At 38.8% G+C, this 15,383-nt stretch overlaps 1 protein-coding gene across 1 annotated transcript in view; it reads right to left on the reverse strand.

Moving 5' to 3' along the window:
• The window catches only part of LOC139139262 (uncharacterized), an 85,431-nt gene extending 80,540 nt beyond the window's left edge, over window positions 1–4,891 (reverse strand). Inside the window, exon 1 of the mRNA XM_070708107.1 lies at window positions 4,742–4,891. The gene's annotated coding sequence lies outside the window, so the exon portion shown is untranslated. The remainder of the gene's footprint in view (window positions 1–4,741) is intronic.
• Window positions 4,892–15,383: the final 10,492 nt, after the last annotated feature.

Consider the following 15,383-nt stretch of genomic DNA (forward strand, 5'->3'; position numbering starts at 1 on the left):
CTACATGGGGCCTGATCGCACACGCGTGTCGATTCAAGACCCAGTTGTGCGTTCAGCCCCTAAATTGCGATAGAAGCACTCAGTCGGGAAAGATAATATGGAAGAAAATATAACATCCATAATTGTCCTTTTGAAGAAGGAATGCCAAGAAAAACGGTTCCAAAAATTTTCGGATATCTATCGTATGTTGCTAGTACAGACGATGCTTAGTTTTGTAAAATGTTAAAATTCAAATAAAATATAGAAATAGTTATTTTTTGTCTTTTATTCCATAGAAATAGTTATATAGACTAAATTATACATTACACGCACATACAGAGAGAGATAGAGAGAGAGTGTGTTGATGTTGTTGTTGTTGTTGTTTTTGTTGTTGTTGTTGTTGTTAATGTTGTTGTCTAAACTAAGCAATCGTGATCGCGAAGTCGAAACCTACGCTTATGATAGAAGACAAAAGTTACGGCAAATAGCAACAATCCATTAAACATGCTTGCGACCATTTTAGATACTCGAAGAGTTTCTCGAATTGAAATTTAGCACAGAAATTTTATTTTGCATCTAGAAGCGATAAAATGCATTTGTCCTCATGGTAGCCAAGGGGATTTATTTTCGATGACACTGAAAATATTACCAGGAGAAGTTGAATTACCACAAGGTTGCTGTTCTTCCAACTGCCAATTTGCGTTTTTTACGGGTAAAATAAGAATTCTGTCCGAATGAATACTTCATCAATTACTTAAGTTTCGGTCCATTAGATTTCTTTAATTTCAGCCATCTTACATATGTTATGACTCCGGTGTTAATTTTCATGCATGACGTCTGGGTCAGTTCACTATTTATGGAGGCTCATCTTTCCAGATGACAAGAAATAAATATTTAAACAGCAAATAATTACTACAACCCATGCACACAGGGCGTAATTTTGTGGCGGTCCCCAAGGTTTAAAAATTCAACATTGTAATGAAAGCATGATTGTTTGATTTTCAATGTCTCCATCCTGTTTTTGTTTTCCAGATGATGGCTTCGATACAATAGTTGGGAGCAAATAACTTTTGCTGGCGTGCCCAGGCATTGCTGTGGACGAGCGCGCGACGACGGATACGTTCAGCCGCTCGCATGCGCAATGACACAAATAGTGAACTGTTCACCTGCACTGTAAGTCCCGGTAGACAGTAATGGTAATAATGTCCCATTTCGGACGCGAGATAACTCACCGTGGTTCACATGGTGAAATCCACTCTCTTTCTGACCTCTGAAACACTGTCCTATTACAGATCTACAAAAGTCGTTGTCATCTGTCAGTGTAGTTGGTAACGGAAAAGTACCGTTTCCTTTCAAATAATGTTGAATGCGTTTACCCGGTAAACGTTATCATGGTTGTTTGTCCACATCTATACTTTATGTGTATAAGATTACTTGATAACTTTAATATTGACGCTGTGGTCATAAAACGAGAATTTGATGCCATTACACCATCTTAATGATGGCAAAGTAAACAGAATTTATTTGATACGTCGAATCATTAGTGAATGCAATACAATTATTCTGTATTGTATAGGGTTACATATTCTTATGGATGTTATTATTTCATCTTCGCGATGTTGTCGAAATATTTTTGTTTAAATATCATTAAGAAAGGGGCAATGGTCTCACGATGAGAATTGGAGCAGTGAACTGTGCTGCCTGCCATGCCACCTTAACTTAGTGAAACCTACACTTATTAGTATCAACTGCATAGAGAAGTCCCATTGTCACTTTCTTTCCTTTTTTCATTAATTTGGATTTTCCCGCATTTTTGAACACCAACTTTCTTTGGCTGTCTGTTGACCATAAATTATACACAAGATAAAAATTCTTTGTCTCCTGTATGTGATGCTGAAGTGCTCTTTCTAATGTCTGTATTATCAATAAATATTTGCAACCTTGCATGTGACGGCGTAGATTGTGAGCACGCAAACGTTTAGGCGCATGATTTCGCAGCAGTTGCCCTGTAGAAGAATTAACGGCCCTGGAAACATATATATCGTTGACTTAATAGTGTTTGTTGCTTTCATCCAATTATTGGGACACGGACTGTTTCGTTTTCCTAAAAGACGCAACGTCTATAAAACTCATTAATTTTCGCTTAAAGTGTCCTTTTGTGCCATCTGGCTCGCTGTCGACACGTGAAAGAACCGATGATATATCACAATTATTCAAAAGAAACAAGGGTGTAACTTGTTCTCTTTGTGGGTGGATATATTAATGACACACGGCGGCTCTGGTGACCTAGCAGTGGTGCGACGAGTATGACAACCATGCTCTGTAATTGACCAAAAATACCGCAAACTCCAATAGTTTTGTTATCTTTGACAGGACGCTATAGTGAATTCGTATCACGCGCTACGTGTAAACCGAAACGACTTCTAGCATCGATAGAATAGCAGGCAAAGCGTCGAAGCACATGGCGTCTGCAGACTATAAAATTGATGCACATTCATAGTGTAGGAAAGTGGCAAATATCGAGAACTATATTTTAAAGTCATCAAGGAGAAATCCTAATTTTGCCGTTCTTCAGTCTTAATTTCCTTTCGGAATGACTGTCAGTTCTTGCATCTCGTTTAAACCTCCAAAAATCGGGAAGGACACGAGTCACCAGTTGCGCATGTCACGCTTTTTCTATTTACATACAGTTATCTTACCCACAAGCCACGATAATAATTAGTTTCCGAACAGAATTGGGAGATAATCATGGCGAGGGAAGTTGTGGACACAACGATCACCTCAGCTTTCTCATCAGAGTGGTATTCTGAGGAATTAAACGGGAGCCTACACTTGAAGAGGGGCATCATGGGAAGTATGTATACTTGACCAAACAAAAAAGCATGCGTTATGGGGAAAACAGTTTTGTCCCATGACTACTAAATGCTACATTATTTCTAATTTTTGTGTACAAAACAGATTTCTGTGAATATTGGAAGGTTAGAGCTCTGTTAGTCACGTGCAGAATATGTCCATTGCGTTCAGACAAGCCCACTTTTCTCAAATTCAGTACGGTGCCCGGAACAAACTATCTCTGCATGTACACAAACAGACCATTGCACTCCTGTAAATACCCATACACTGTCCACTACAAATTGTTCGTTCAAGTGTACCACGTCCAGGAAGTTGCCTCTTGTGGCGAACGAAATACATTGACAATCTGGTGGTGTTCACGCTCACGTTGTTACCAAAAGTAGAAACCAATTTTTTTTTTTGCGTACGCCGTTTCGTCCATAAATTTACAGCGTTTTATTCAAGGGGAAGATAATAGGGTTGCGTGTCGGAGAATTGAAGCTTGGTGCAACAGTTCGTACCGAATTCAAGCTTCGGCTGATGACGTTCGTTCCATGCAAAGGCATTTTGTGTAATATCAGTTTTTGCTCCTAACGACACGTGGTAAGGATGACAACATCCGCACCCTTCACATCTTACAAGTGTTGTTTTATGTATGATTATGCATGACCAATTCTTGTGCTGTTCTTGTTTACTGTATGTTCTGTTTCTGGTCAATTTGCAAATAACAATTCATTGATATTTCACGGCGACGGCCGCATTTCCTCGAGTCGAGTTTTGCCAGAACTTTGACCCAAAGCTCGTCTTATTTGCGGAGCCATACGGAGGACTGGATCAGGTATGATACTGTTTGACTTCACCTAGTAAAGTTCTGTTCGCTAATGGTTCTACTCCGGAATAAAAAGGACGCGATGCGTACGCCGTTCTACATACTCAGAACGCCCAAATAATCACGTGATGCCGGTACAAACAAACCCACATGTGTACTGAACGCGTATGGAAATACACGTACGTCTGTGCGCGTTTGCGCACATGGCTTTGTTTGTACCGTGGTCGATTCGAATTCCGGGTTTGGCCTATTGCCGAGTGGTGTGCGTCTCGCCGTTCGTCGCGTTGACAGTGAGCAGCGACCATCGCAATACCACCAGCGACACATCACATCATGGCAAATATCATTATCATCTTTCAGTTATTATAGCATTAGCTTTCCGCCGGCTAACTTTACAAAATGTGACTCTCCGCCGAGGGCAGGTTTGGCCCTCTCTCAAATTCCTCCGGCCACCCTCGTATAACTAAAAGCTCATTGAATATTATATATTGTATATATTTGTCAAACATGTTGCATACACTTTTGAAAGGGCCAGTGACTGTAATTTTTGACGATTTTTTTCATTTTTTTTTGTTTTTGCAATCAACGACAGTTTCTTGTTGTACACCCCGAAGCATGTTCAAATACACAGCATTCCGCTTGTCAACTCATATGTAGACTGCATTGTTATCGTTGACAAGTGAACTCTGGTCTAGAATGAAATTCACTGGCACACAATAACAGTGCATTTTACTCATATAGACACTGTGTTGACGAGCAAAATATTAGGTTCGACAAGTTCTTGGCTACAGGTGCAAGAAGTTGTAATTGCAACGGAACGAAAATTATGAAAAAAATCGTCAAAAGTTACGGTTGCTGTACTTATGTTGCGCTTGTTTAGATAGGCAAGTTAGAAGGGTAACGTACCCGAACGTGTGGGCGCCTTTTGTAGGTCAAAATCTTTTATAACACGAAATTTTAGCAATCCATAAAGAGCAACCTAACGAAACGGTCGGACGGATTGCTGAACTCCGTCAAACTCCTGGTTCGCCCTTCAGCTGTAAACCACTAGTACAGGTTTGCAATGAGAAAGACATGTTGTCGATAAGGTTCATTACTCACCTCACCGAAGAGAACTGTATAATCACATTAAACAAGGCGTCACTGGCAATATGTGCAGCTTACAGCACTTCGAACATGTTCTGTGACATCGACGTTCCTTTCCAACGGTGGTTGGATGGGTCTTTCACTGATCGCGTACGGGGGTCCGCCAACATAAACACAACGCTTGCGTCACACGATCTATTGTTGTCCTGAAGATCTATAATCCTGAAAGGGGGTTGTTTCTCTTTCGTACATTGACCCAGTGGTCATATGAGTGGAGAGCAGCAGGAGCAATAAATGCCAAATGTCAATCTTAGCTACCGTGCAACAGACACCCAGTTAATCGTTACACCATGTGACAGAGTGACTGTGGTTACACTAATCAACCGATCTAAAGTCGAATTTCAAGCGGCGTGGGTTTTTTTATTTTTTTTGAAAAGTCACCTTGAGGGCATACTTTTCTCAGTGTGTAGTTGTCACCATGGGTCTCTTGAAAAAATGGTACGGTGAGTCGAGCATTTTCGTTAAATGTATTTTGGGGTTTTCTTGTAATTTTTTTTCGTTGTATTTATTTTTCAGTATTTTATGTAACTTTTTACTAAATCGTTAGTTTTCTGAGTTGAAAAGACCCCATAGTCGACAAAAAAGCAGTAGAGCAGCTGAGGGCTCTTTGAAATCAGCATCGATTCTAAAACACACAGAGATACATCAATAAATTCACTAAGTTTTCAAAGTTGCCAAGTTATACAAGTCATCCAACTCAGAAATGTTCTTCACTGCACAGAGGACTATCAATCATTCATATTTATTTATTTATCGATTTATTTATTTATTTATTGCGCGAGGATGGAAAAATACTAACGCGACTAGTCTAGATCGACGAGAGCGAAGATGGGTAACAAGTCCTTTTCTTTATACCAGTTTTCATCCTGTTAGTGAATTACAGGCCCAATAGCTGCAACTTTTGATATTTTTTTTTCACTGATATTGTTTTTAATGTCAACTACAGTTTCTTTTTCTATTCCCCAAAAATGTTGAATCACCTACCATTTAATTTCTCAACACACAGTGTCCAGACCTGGATTCACTTAATGTCAACAATATAGTGCAGTCTACGCATGACAGGCTGAGTTGACGAACTGAATACCAGGCTTCGCGGCATGCTTTACGGTAGAACAAGTAACTGGGGTTGATATTAAAAACAAAAGTAGTTATCACCGGCCACAAATGATCTCATTTCGTCAGAGAACAGAATACAATGGCACTTAAAGCCGAGTTCAATAAGATTTGAAGAGAGACGAAGCATCGATGGTCAGTGCTTGACGAATGTTCAGACAGCCACAGAACGAATTCATTATGAAGTGAAAGGCATGTTCGTCATCGGTTGTTCAGAGGTGCTGTGTATCACTTGTCAGTTCACAGAATGTGACGTCAGACAGGCCATTTCAAATGGACTTGTAACTTTTGAACTCCATTCGCGGGAACTTTTGATGTGATTTACAGTGCTTTTGTTCCATTTGTAAAATAATTTCTAATTATGCTTCAAAATTCATATCAAGATGCCCAACTTGTAAAAACCGTCCGTATGTGTGTAATGACCGACTGATGTGCCATCCAATCTGCCCTTCTTCATACTCGATCCTAAACTTCTTTACCTCGCATATAAACTTATTTCTTTTTGTCACAATGGGCATAACATAGTGAGAAGTAACGTATCGAATGCGGTCGAATGACGGTTATTCACTGGAAATGCATAAAGCCCAGCTCTTTGTTGATTTTACCACCCTGTGAATACAGAACAAAGAGACTTAACCCAGACATATAATGTATGCATTTGAGCAGAAGAATGCCCCAAAAGGATTGAAACCAACGATTAAGGGAGGGATGTAGTTCAACTCGCTCCTGATCATACTTTACGGCATTATCGCCAATTGTTTACGATTCCATCAGTTCTCAGGATCCAGCATACGTTATTATGTCAACGGCTCAGTTCAGGGGCGTCCGTAGATGGCGTGCCTAGGTCAAGGCGAAGCATGCGTTCGACTGTGGAACACTGTTGCCAGACAATTCTAAAGGACACCGGGTGAAAATCGAATTCTTCAATCAATCGTTGCGCTTGTGGATGTTGTTGGGGCGACTTAACTGGCTTACATGGCTCAGCAAACAGTCTCACTTTATGCAATACTTTCTACAGGAATACTTTGTTTTGAAAATATTAAGCCACGCTTCATTAGAAGGTTTGGACGCAGGTTCTGCAGGTTGCATACGACACAATGTTCATGTTGTATATAACAGTATGTAACCCTCAATACACCCCTCCCTATACGTGTAGAAGTTTACTTATAGCTCGGAGGATGAAATTAGACGGTTTCCCTACCGAAAATGACTTTGTTATTCTCTGTCGCTAGATAAAAAGACACGGATTTCGTCGTTAAAAAATCGATTGTAAGTTCAAACTAACGACACAGTTGCTCACACACGCTACCTCAGGCTCTATTGTACCTCTATGACTGGGGTGAATGAACTCAACTCCACCACAATGCTCGCACTCAGTTGCAGCTGGTATAGTGTGCGAGAACCTGCGATGCATTATTTCGATGAAGGCCCCTTTCAATTTTCTGACCAGTGGAGTTTTTTCCTTTCAAGTACTGCAACGTGCTTTGCATTCTGATGGTTGGCTGTTGTAGAGAACTCCTGACTTCGATACAAGCAAAGACGGTCCCCCGAGGTGGGTTGGGGCTACTCCCGATATTTTTATACCTGGGAAGGAGCGATGTACCTCCCAAGTTGAAAAATCTAATATTGCAAAAACATAAACAGTTGTTCGGGATTTTCTTGACAAATTTAGGAAATTTTCACCTTTATTGCATGCGAAGGTTTTCCTAAAGATTTGGATACTTGCTTTGTCATCGACCAATGTCTGGGTGTTTTGGATGAAACATCGAACAGGTAGCATCCCGACAAAATGCTGAATCGGAGCTTCAACGGAGACCCTCGCGTATGCCATGTGTAATTGTGGTACATCAAGCTTGAGAAATTAAACTTCTCTACAAATAACCATGTAAATTGTCAGTACACTATGTCAGCCCGATGTTACCCGACGAATTCTTCTCATTGACGTGAAGTCAATGTATTTCAGAGGTCAAACACCAAAGGATTGTGGGAAAACGTAAAGTCATAGAAAGTCTACTACATATTTCTGAAAACTTTTTTTTAAAGAATGGGCTCTTTGTTTTCTATTGTTATTCCTTTTCGTAAATTAAGGAATCCACGATCGTTTTCAATGAGTTCTTTTAAAGAATACACAGTCCAACTGATTCTTAGCGAGCTTCCCCAGTTTACCGCCAACGGCTTGTCCTGGTCCATTGGAACTGGTAAGTTGGCCGTGACTATTTATTTTAAGCCTGAGGCCGAACAAAAAAAATTGTGCTGTTCAGATAACCCGACCTACCCTATTTTTATCTGCCGACCCTAAACTTTTAAGAGCTACGTAAACACGGAAGTAAAAAAAAGAAAGAAAAAAACCGTAAAATCACGCGTTCGTTACTTCGCACTTGGTTTTTTTGCTTAAACAAAGATGTCTTTTATGGGTTTTTTTTCCTTTTACATGTATGATACATTTTTCTGGAAATGTTGTGGCCAGTGTTTGACCGCCCTGAACCCCTGAAAAATGCATATTTAAGAATAAAAATATTTTTGAAAAAATTCCTGCCGACCTACCGACCGTATTTTTGAAAACCATGTTATCGGAACTGTTACAGCACAATTTTTTTCTTTTTTGGCCTGAGAGAAAAATGTTCCCGTGGCAAAAAAAATGAAACAAGAACACATCATATTTAGTTCAGCGTGACCATTCTCGTTGCTTGGAGTTACTTTCTAAAACAGATGTTCGCCAACTTAGTATTTATAGCTGTTACCATGCCATATGTTTTATCCTAGTCGTATTAGAAAGCATCCCTTTGTTAATTGGTTTTTTCTGTTCTATGATTTTAGTACAGGAGGGGAGATAGCTAATTTGAAATTCGAAACCAGAACCAAATACGGCCAACAACAAAGAGCGAGTTTGGACTTTTTTGTGAGCGCATTTCGATCCCAGGAAAATCTTATGAACAGGTCAGAATCAATAATCTTCGGACATACTGTCAGTTCCCGTCGAGCTGCAGTCACTCTGGGCCGGAAGGCAATTCATGTCCCTGACCCACACTTAAATAGCAAAGGGCGACATCTTTCAACTTGTGCACCCAACCCAACAACTAACATATGTCGCTAATCTCACAACTCCAATTACCCTTCCAACTTTTTTGACGCTAAAACACTCTGCCCTTTGATCACGTGATGCGCCAATCTGGTTGCCGCCAATATGGTCAGTCGCTCAATCGGACAAAATAAGCACATTGAATGTCTTTACAGAATGATCAACTCCCACAGATGAACACTGGTAATTCTTTCGTCAGCCATTCTGGCACTCTTTGGTCGTTTTCCTTGAAAACAGCCGAGAACAGATCATGGGATATGCACAATTCTTTTGTGACACAATCATTTATAATTAGCAGTCCGCAATTTCGCCATCCCAAAAATAATAATCACTTCTTGATGAAAAGTAAATGTCTACATAGTTACATCCTATTCTGTTTTCCGTTGCACCAAGTCTTTGCACGAAAATACTCATTAATTATCTACTTTACGATGGTAATGAAAAAGTCAAATAATATTTATCTCCTCAAAGCAATTCTCCCGAATATTGCCAATTGCATCTGAACCACATGCAGGACATGGCGACACCAGTGTTTTCGCATTTCAGACATACAAAGTGCGCATGTGGGCAATTAAAATTTGTAAACGACCTTTCCATCTGACTTTCCCGCTTCTCGTTTTAATCTGATTTACAGCCAATGTCAGGCTTCCTTTCAGTTTCCCTTTGCCAGATACTCTATACTCACTCATATTTTTTTGAAACGCCAGGACGCTTTCAAACTGTTATTTTTCTGCTTTTCTTTTCACAACCGAGTGTACGGTTTCAACGGTCTTTGAACAATAATCTAGCACCGATCGAGAAAAGAAATCCACATGTTTTGGTATACTTTAAACTTGTTTAACTGTTGCAAATGGTGGTTGAATATTTTTGAAATTGAGTAATCTTCCGTCGAAGAAGAATACTACACGTAGTCATAAAAACCATTATGGACGTTAGCCAGGGAAATCACTCTCGTGCAGAACATAAATTTAAGTGAGAGAGAGAGAGAGAGAGAGAGAGAGAGAGAGAGAGAGAGAGAGAGAGAGAGAGAGAGAGAGATCTATATCATACGTCTGATTATTAGCCCTTAATTTGATATTACCCTCAGACGCTCTTATTGAACAAATGGAACTTTTTGCATCTTAGGTGAGCATTTTGAACCCAGTGTATAATCCCGTCTGTGTAACACTTCAAACCACACAAGATGAGTCTATAACTTGCTTACTAGCAATTCGTCTTTTCTAAGTGAGCAAACACTATTAAAGTATTCACATATGATTTATAAACAAACTCTCGAAGTATACAATTAATGTTAAAGTAATTAAATAGCTTTAGTGGACTTAAGCCAGCAACGAAATTACACTTAAGAACGCTACCTGTCAACGGTAGTGAAACATGCTGAAGTTTTTGAAGGTAAATAAAACAAATATAACAAAACAGTGGAAAATTAAAAGTTTTATCTATAGTTTTACGGCTACAATAACGATCATCCGCTTAACTAGCAGTACTTCTACAATCATCACATCATCATTAACGTCACAATTTCATCATTATTAACGTCATCATCATCATCATCATCATCATCATCATCATCGTCATCATCATCATCATCATCATCATCATCATCATCATCTTCATCATCATCATCATCATCATCATCATCATCATCATCATCATCATCATCAACGTCATCAACATAAGATCAGCAATGTGTTCAACATCTGAGAATTACAACAACCAATGGTACATCTCCGATATTGAAGAATAGACGGCCAACAACCTACTGGACATCAAAATTCCTCGTGATGCACAGGGGCATTGAAATCTTCACGATTCCCTCTTCTATTTTTAAAAATATTTGGTTTAGTGAGTTGATTGGTTTCTTATTTACTACTTTTACTTTAGGTATACATGCGTATGCGATCGAATATCACGATCTGCACGCACGTGGGCTGTAGCTGGCCGGATTGTTCATGTTACCGTGCAGCACAGTTTGTAACTGATGGGAAGTGTCTATTTGAAAGAGAGAAAGAGTGTTGGCTTGGCAGTTACGTTTTATTTTTTTATTTTTTTATTTTTTTTAGTTTATTTATTCAAATGAATTCCACAGCCGAGGCCATTTATGGAAGGCTTAGGAAAAATGCAGATAAAGAGTTAAAACATAGAGATAAGTCCCACAACCTTTTAACAAATACTGAGAAAACAAAGTTGTAAAATATTTTTAAAACCGTCTAAAGTAACAGAAAAAGGATCAATGTCATTGTTGTCGTTCACAAGCGAATTAAAAAACATAATGGTTCTGGAATTCTCTGTACGTCTCGTATTATAAAAAAGAGCGCCGATGAGTGTAGAAAGAGTGATTCGGAGAGGTTTAGCAACACATAAATGACTTGGCAAGATGAAGAATCACTTGGAAAAAAGTATGAAAAGCCGCTAGGAAAACAAATAACTGAGAAGTATTCAATTCAAAGGAACGCCCATTCCGGTTGTTTTGACGATGATTCTATAAATTGTGTTCTACTAATGATGGCGGAAATAAAACCATTCAGCCGTTGTGCCATTTGTTATTATTTAATACGCGAAAGTATGTGCTTTCAAAACAGGCATTTTACAGCTACATGTAATAAATATTTGCAACTGTTGATTGCTCTACCCTATGTTAAAGAATGCGATAACGGCTAAATAGCAAGATAAAAACTACGCCAGGTCTAACGTATATGTCATAACTATTTTTAGTACGACATTTAGATATTTATACGATGAATTATTTTGAAATTAACTCTAGAAACAAACTCACAGTTTGCTTCTCGGTTAGCGGTGCAGTAAGGGAGCAGGTGTAACAAGTTCAGGGTCGGGGAGGACTGTTGCACGAGGAGACCCAACCAAGATGTGTGTGAAAACAGCGTCAAATTTAGATCCTGTCAATGACATGAACATTGGTATAAAAAGGGCCTGTTAAGTACACTTCACATGTAGACCCATATTTGCCTTGTTTCTGTGACTTTTGCGTGACCGAAGACCTTTCTATTGTCGATTTCTTACGAGCATCCAAAGCGAGACTCATTAGAGTATAATTATGTGAATATGGAATTTAATGAAAGTCTTGGTTTGTTTGCAATCGCTCCACTTGAACATGAACTTTATGTCGTACAATTTCACTTTGCTATCTTTATGCTTTCCTTGAACATGGACGAAAAGGGAAAAATTTCGAAACGTTGTGGTAGTATGGAATGTTAAGTCTAGGGCGACCGCTACTCCGATTTGTGAAGACAAAGTTGGACTTATCTCGGGGCAGTCCTGAAGCTCGCCAGACTCGATCATTCAGTGAACTGTAACTATTACCTTTAATTGGTGGCACAGAGACGCACGCCGTAACTCAAATGGCCTGTTGATAATGGTGTCTTGATAATACCTAACATCGTGACAAACTCATGCCGCGACAGAATACTTACAGCTGACTGAACACTGATGCAGCGTCGGTGAAACAAACAACCGCAGTAACCATGACGACTGCCGCCTAGGCTGCGCCAGCTTGTGAAATATGACCATTGCAGTGAAGAGACTCTTCTACGAGGTGCCTGCATGGGGCCATCGTTCCTATACCATGTTTGCGTGCCAATTCTTTTGAAACGTGTTCTATAACTCATGTAAACCACAACACATCCTTCGTTTAAAGTCGTGATACAGAAAGCGTTCGGAAATATTATGATAAAATATGATGATGTAATGGACAGGTTATAATTGAAATTCAAGTCATTGAGTATACTTGAGTATTGGGAGTAAACGTTTGTGTAATTCACATGACGTTTCCAAGGTAATCAAATTCGGCTCTTACATGGTTACGTTTACGTTTCGAAATTCATTGCTTAAATTGTCTATCGCTTGAGAGACATGTATCGATATAATATAATAGTAAATTTCTTCAAATTCACGGATAGCAACACATGTACAATGTATGAGTGCATGCATACTGTACATAAATGAATGCGTACATACGTACGTACGTGCGTGCGTGCGTGCATGCATGCATGCATGCATACACATACATACATACATACATACATACATACATACATACATACATACATACATACATACATACATACATGCATACATGCATACATGCATACATGCATGCATACACACACATCCATCCATCCATCCATCCATCCATCCATCCATCCATCCATCCATCTATCCATCTATCCATTCATCCATCCATCCATCCATACATCTTTATAACGGGGAATTACGTGCATTTACAGTTCTGACGTCTGAATGTCCCGCGCTGTAACGTGAGGCAGTTGCGGAACAACGAACAGGTGTAATGCACAGTCGATACAAATTTTACCTTCTTAACTAGCACGGGACTAGACTTCGTTAGAGTCGGGAGTTTTATTTAAAAAATCATTAAAGCAATTGCTGCGAATTATTTGTATTTTTTACATGAAAAACCGGGATAACAGCAATTTACGATCATACGCAGTCTTCACTGAGTTGTATGAACGCGGAGAATTTGCGCATGTGCGGAGTGAAGGTGATAGGTATCAATTCTACTCATTGACTGTGCTCGACTAAATTATGGTAACTCTACTGCATTGCGTTCACAAAAAAACTGTCCCCCATAACTCTACTGCATCGCGTTCACAAAAATAGCATTAATTCATAGACTTTTACCAAGTCTAGCTTGGTAATAAGGCAGATCCAAAATGTTGGCTGGTTTTCACCACCAAATGTAACATGTCACAATCGGGAAGTTACTAATCTAAAACATGGTAGACAAATGCAAATTTCCACCTGGTGGCGAGCATGCAGTATACAGCACAGCGAACCATGACAGAGCTAAATGTTGTGAGAATTTATTATTTGCCAAAGTGCACTTATACGCATGCAGTCACAATTTGGGATGGACTATCTATGTGTAGTTTTCACTGGCATCCAATACTTATGAGCTGAGTTTCTTTCCACTGAATTTGTAAGAGTATAGGGTTTTACTATCCTCACAACTAGTTATACGGAAATCTCTATGGGTTAAACAGGAGGAATACTGTTTAAAATGGCTAGAAATTCGCAATAAAAATACGCACTGCCCTAGTTCACACTGGTAAAGCGTCGACTGTATACACGTCGACGTCAATGCCGATCTATTTGAACACATAATAATGCCTTTAAGGTTCAAAGTATTGTTTTCATCACTCGGTACATTTGCTATGCATTATTAATTATTGATATTTCACTTGGTGAAATTGAGTCTTTCTAACTGCGTCTATACTATAATAAACAGTGTATGCTTCATTACATATTATTATATATGCTCGGGATTACGTGCATTATCTTATCTATTTTTGGTTTAGCTCACTGTCTGCAGTGTCATTTAATTATTATAGTCCATGGGCTAGAGGGGGTCTACGTGCGCCCCCCATAGGATAACAAACCAGTATTTTTCAGAAGCCTTGGGATCCTTAGAATACGAAATGGAATTCTAACAGAAAAAATATAGGGACGCAATAGCTGTTATGGTCATGTTTTGAAGGGTACCGCAAAATCACCATTTTCCAACCCAAATACATTTTCGTCAAATCTGTCTTCTTGTAAGTCATGTGCTGAGCTAATTTTTTAACATAACCTCACTTGTTTGGTATCATTAGAAACAGAATTTATTCTGCTTTAAGATGACATATTGTACTATGCAATGTCTTCTACAGTTTTTGTGAAATATGACCAAAACTTATCCCATACCCCAAAATTTAACATTGCAAGTTACAGTAAATCTCAAATTCTACCAATTTTTTAGCTCGGCATAATAAAAAATGCAATGCTTTGTATGAAATCTATTTTATTTGATACAGGGACATGTCAGAAATATGAAATAGACTTTTAACAGAAAAATATTGGGACTCTACAGTTGTAATAGTCATATTTTGAAGGGTACCGCAAAATCACAGTGTTGCAGATTTGCATGCATTTTTGTTAAACCTGTCTTCCTATAGGTCATCTGCTGAGCTTGTTTTTGAATATAACCTCACTTGTTAGGTATCATTATAAAGATAATTTACAAATCTTTAAAATGACATATGTAACATGCAATATCTTGTATAGTATTCATGAAATATGACCAAAACTTACCCCATACCACAAAGTTTACAATGAAAATTGCAGTCAAAGCTAAAATCAAATTCTACAAATTTTTTAGCTAGACACAAATAATCTGGCCGTTTTTGCGATTAAATCTGTTTTATTTGGTACAGGAACATGTCAGAAATATGAAATAGACTTTTAACAGAAAAAATATTGGGACTCTACAGCTGTAACAGTCATATTTTGAAGGGTACCGCAAAATCACAGTGTTGCAGATTTGCATGCATTTGTGTTAAACCTGTCTTCCTATAGGTCATCTGCTGAGCTTGTTTTTGAATATAACCTCAC

Source organism: Ptychodera flava, chromosome 8 (assembly GCF_041260155.1).
Source record: "Ptychodera flava strain L36383 chromosome 8, AS_Pfla_20210202, whole genome shotgun sequence".
Taxonomy (NCBI): domain Eukaryota; kingdom Metazoa; phylum Hemichordata; class Enteropneusta; family Ptychoderidae; genus Ptychodera; species Ptychodera flava.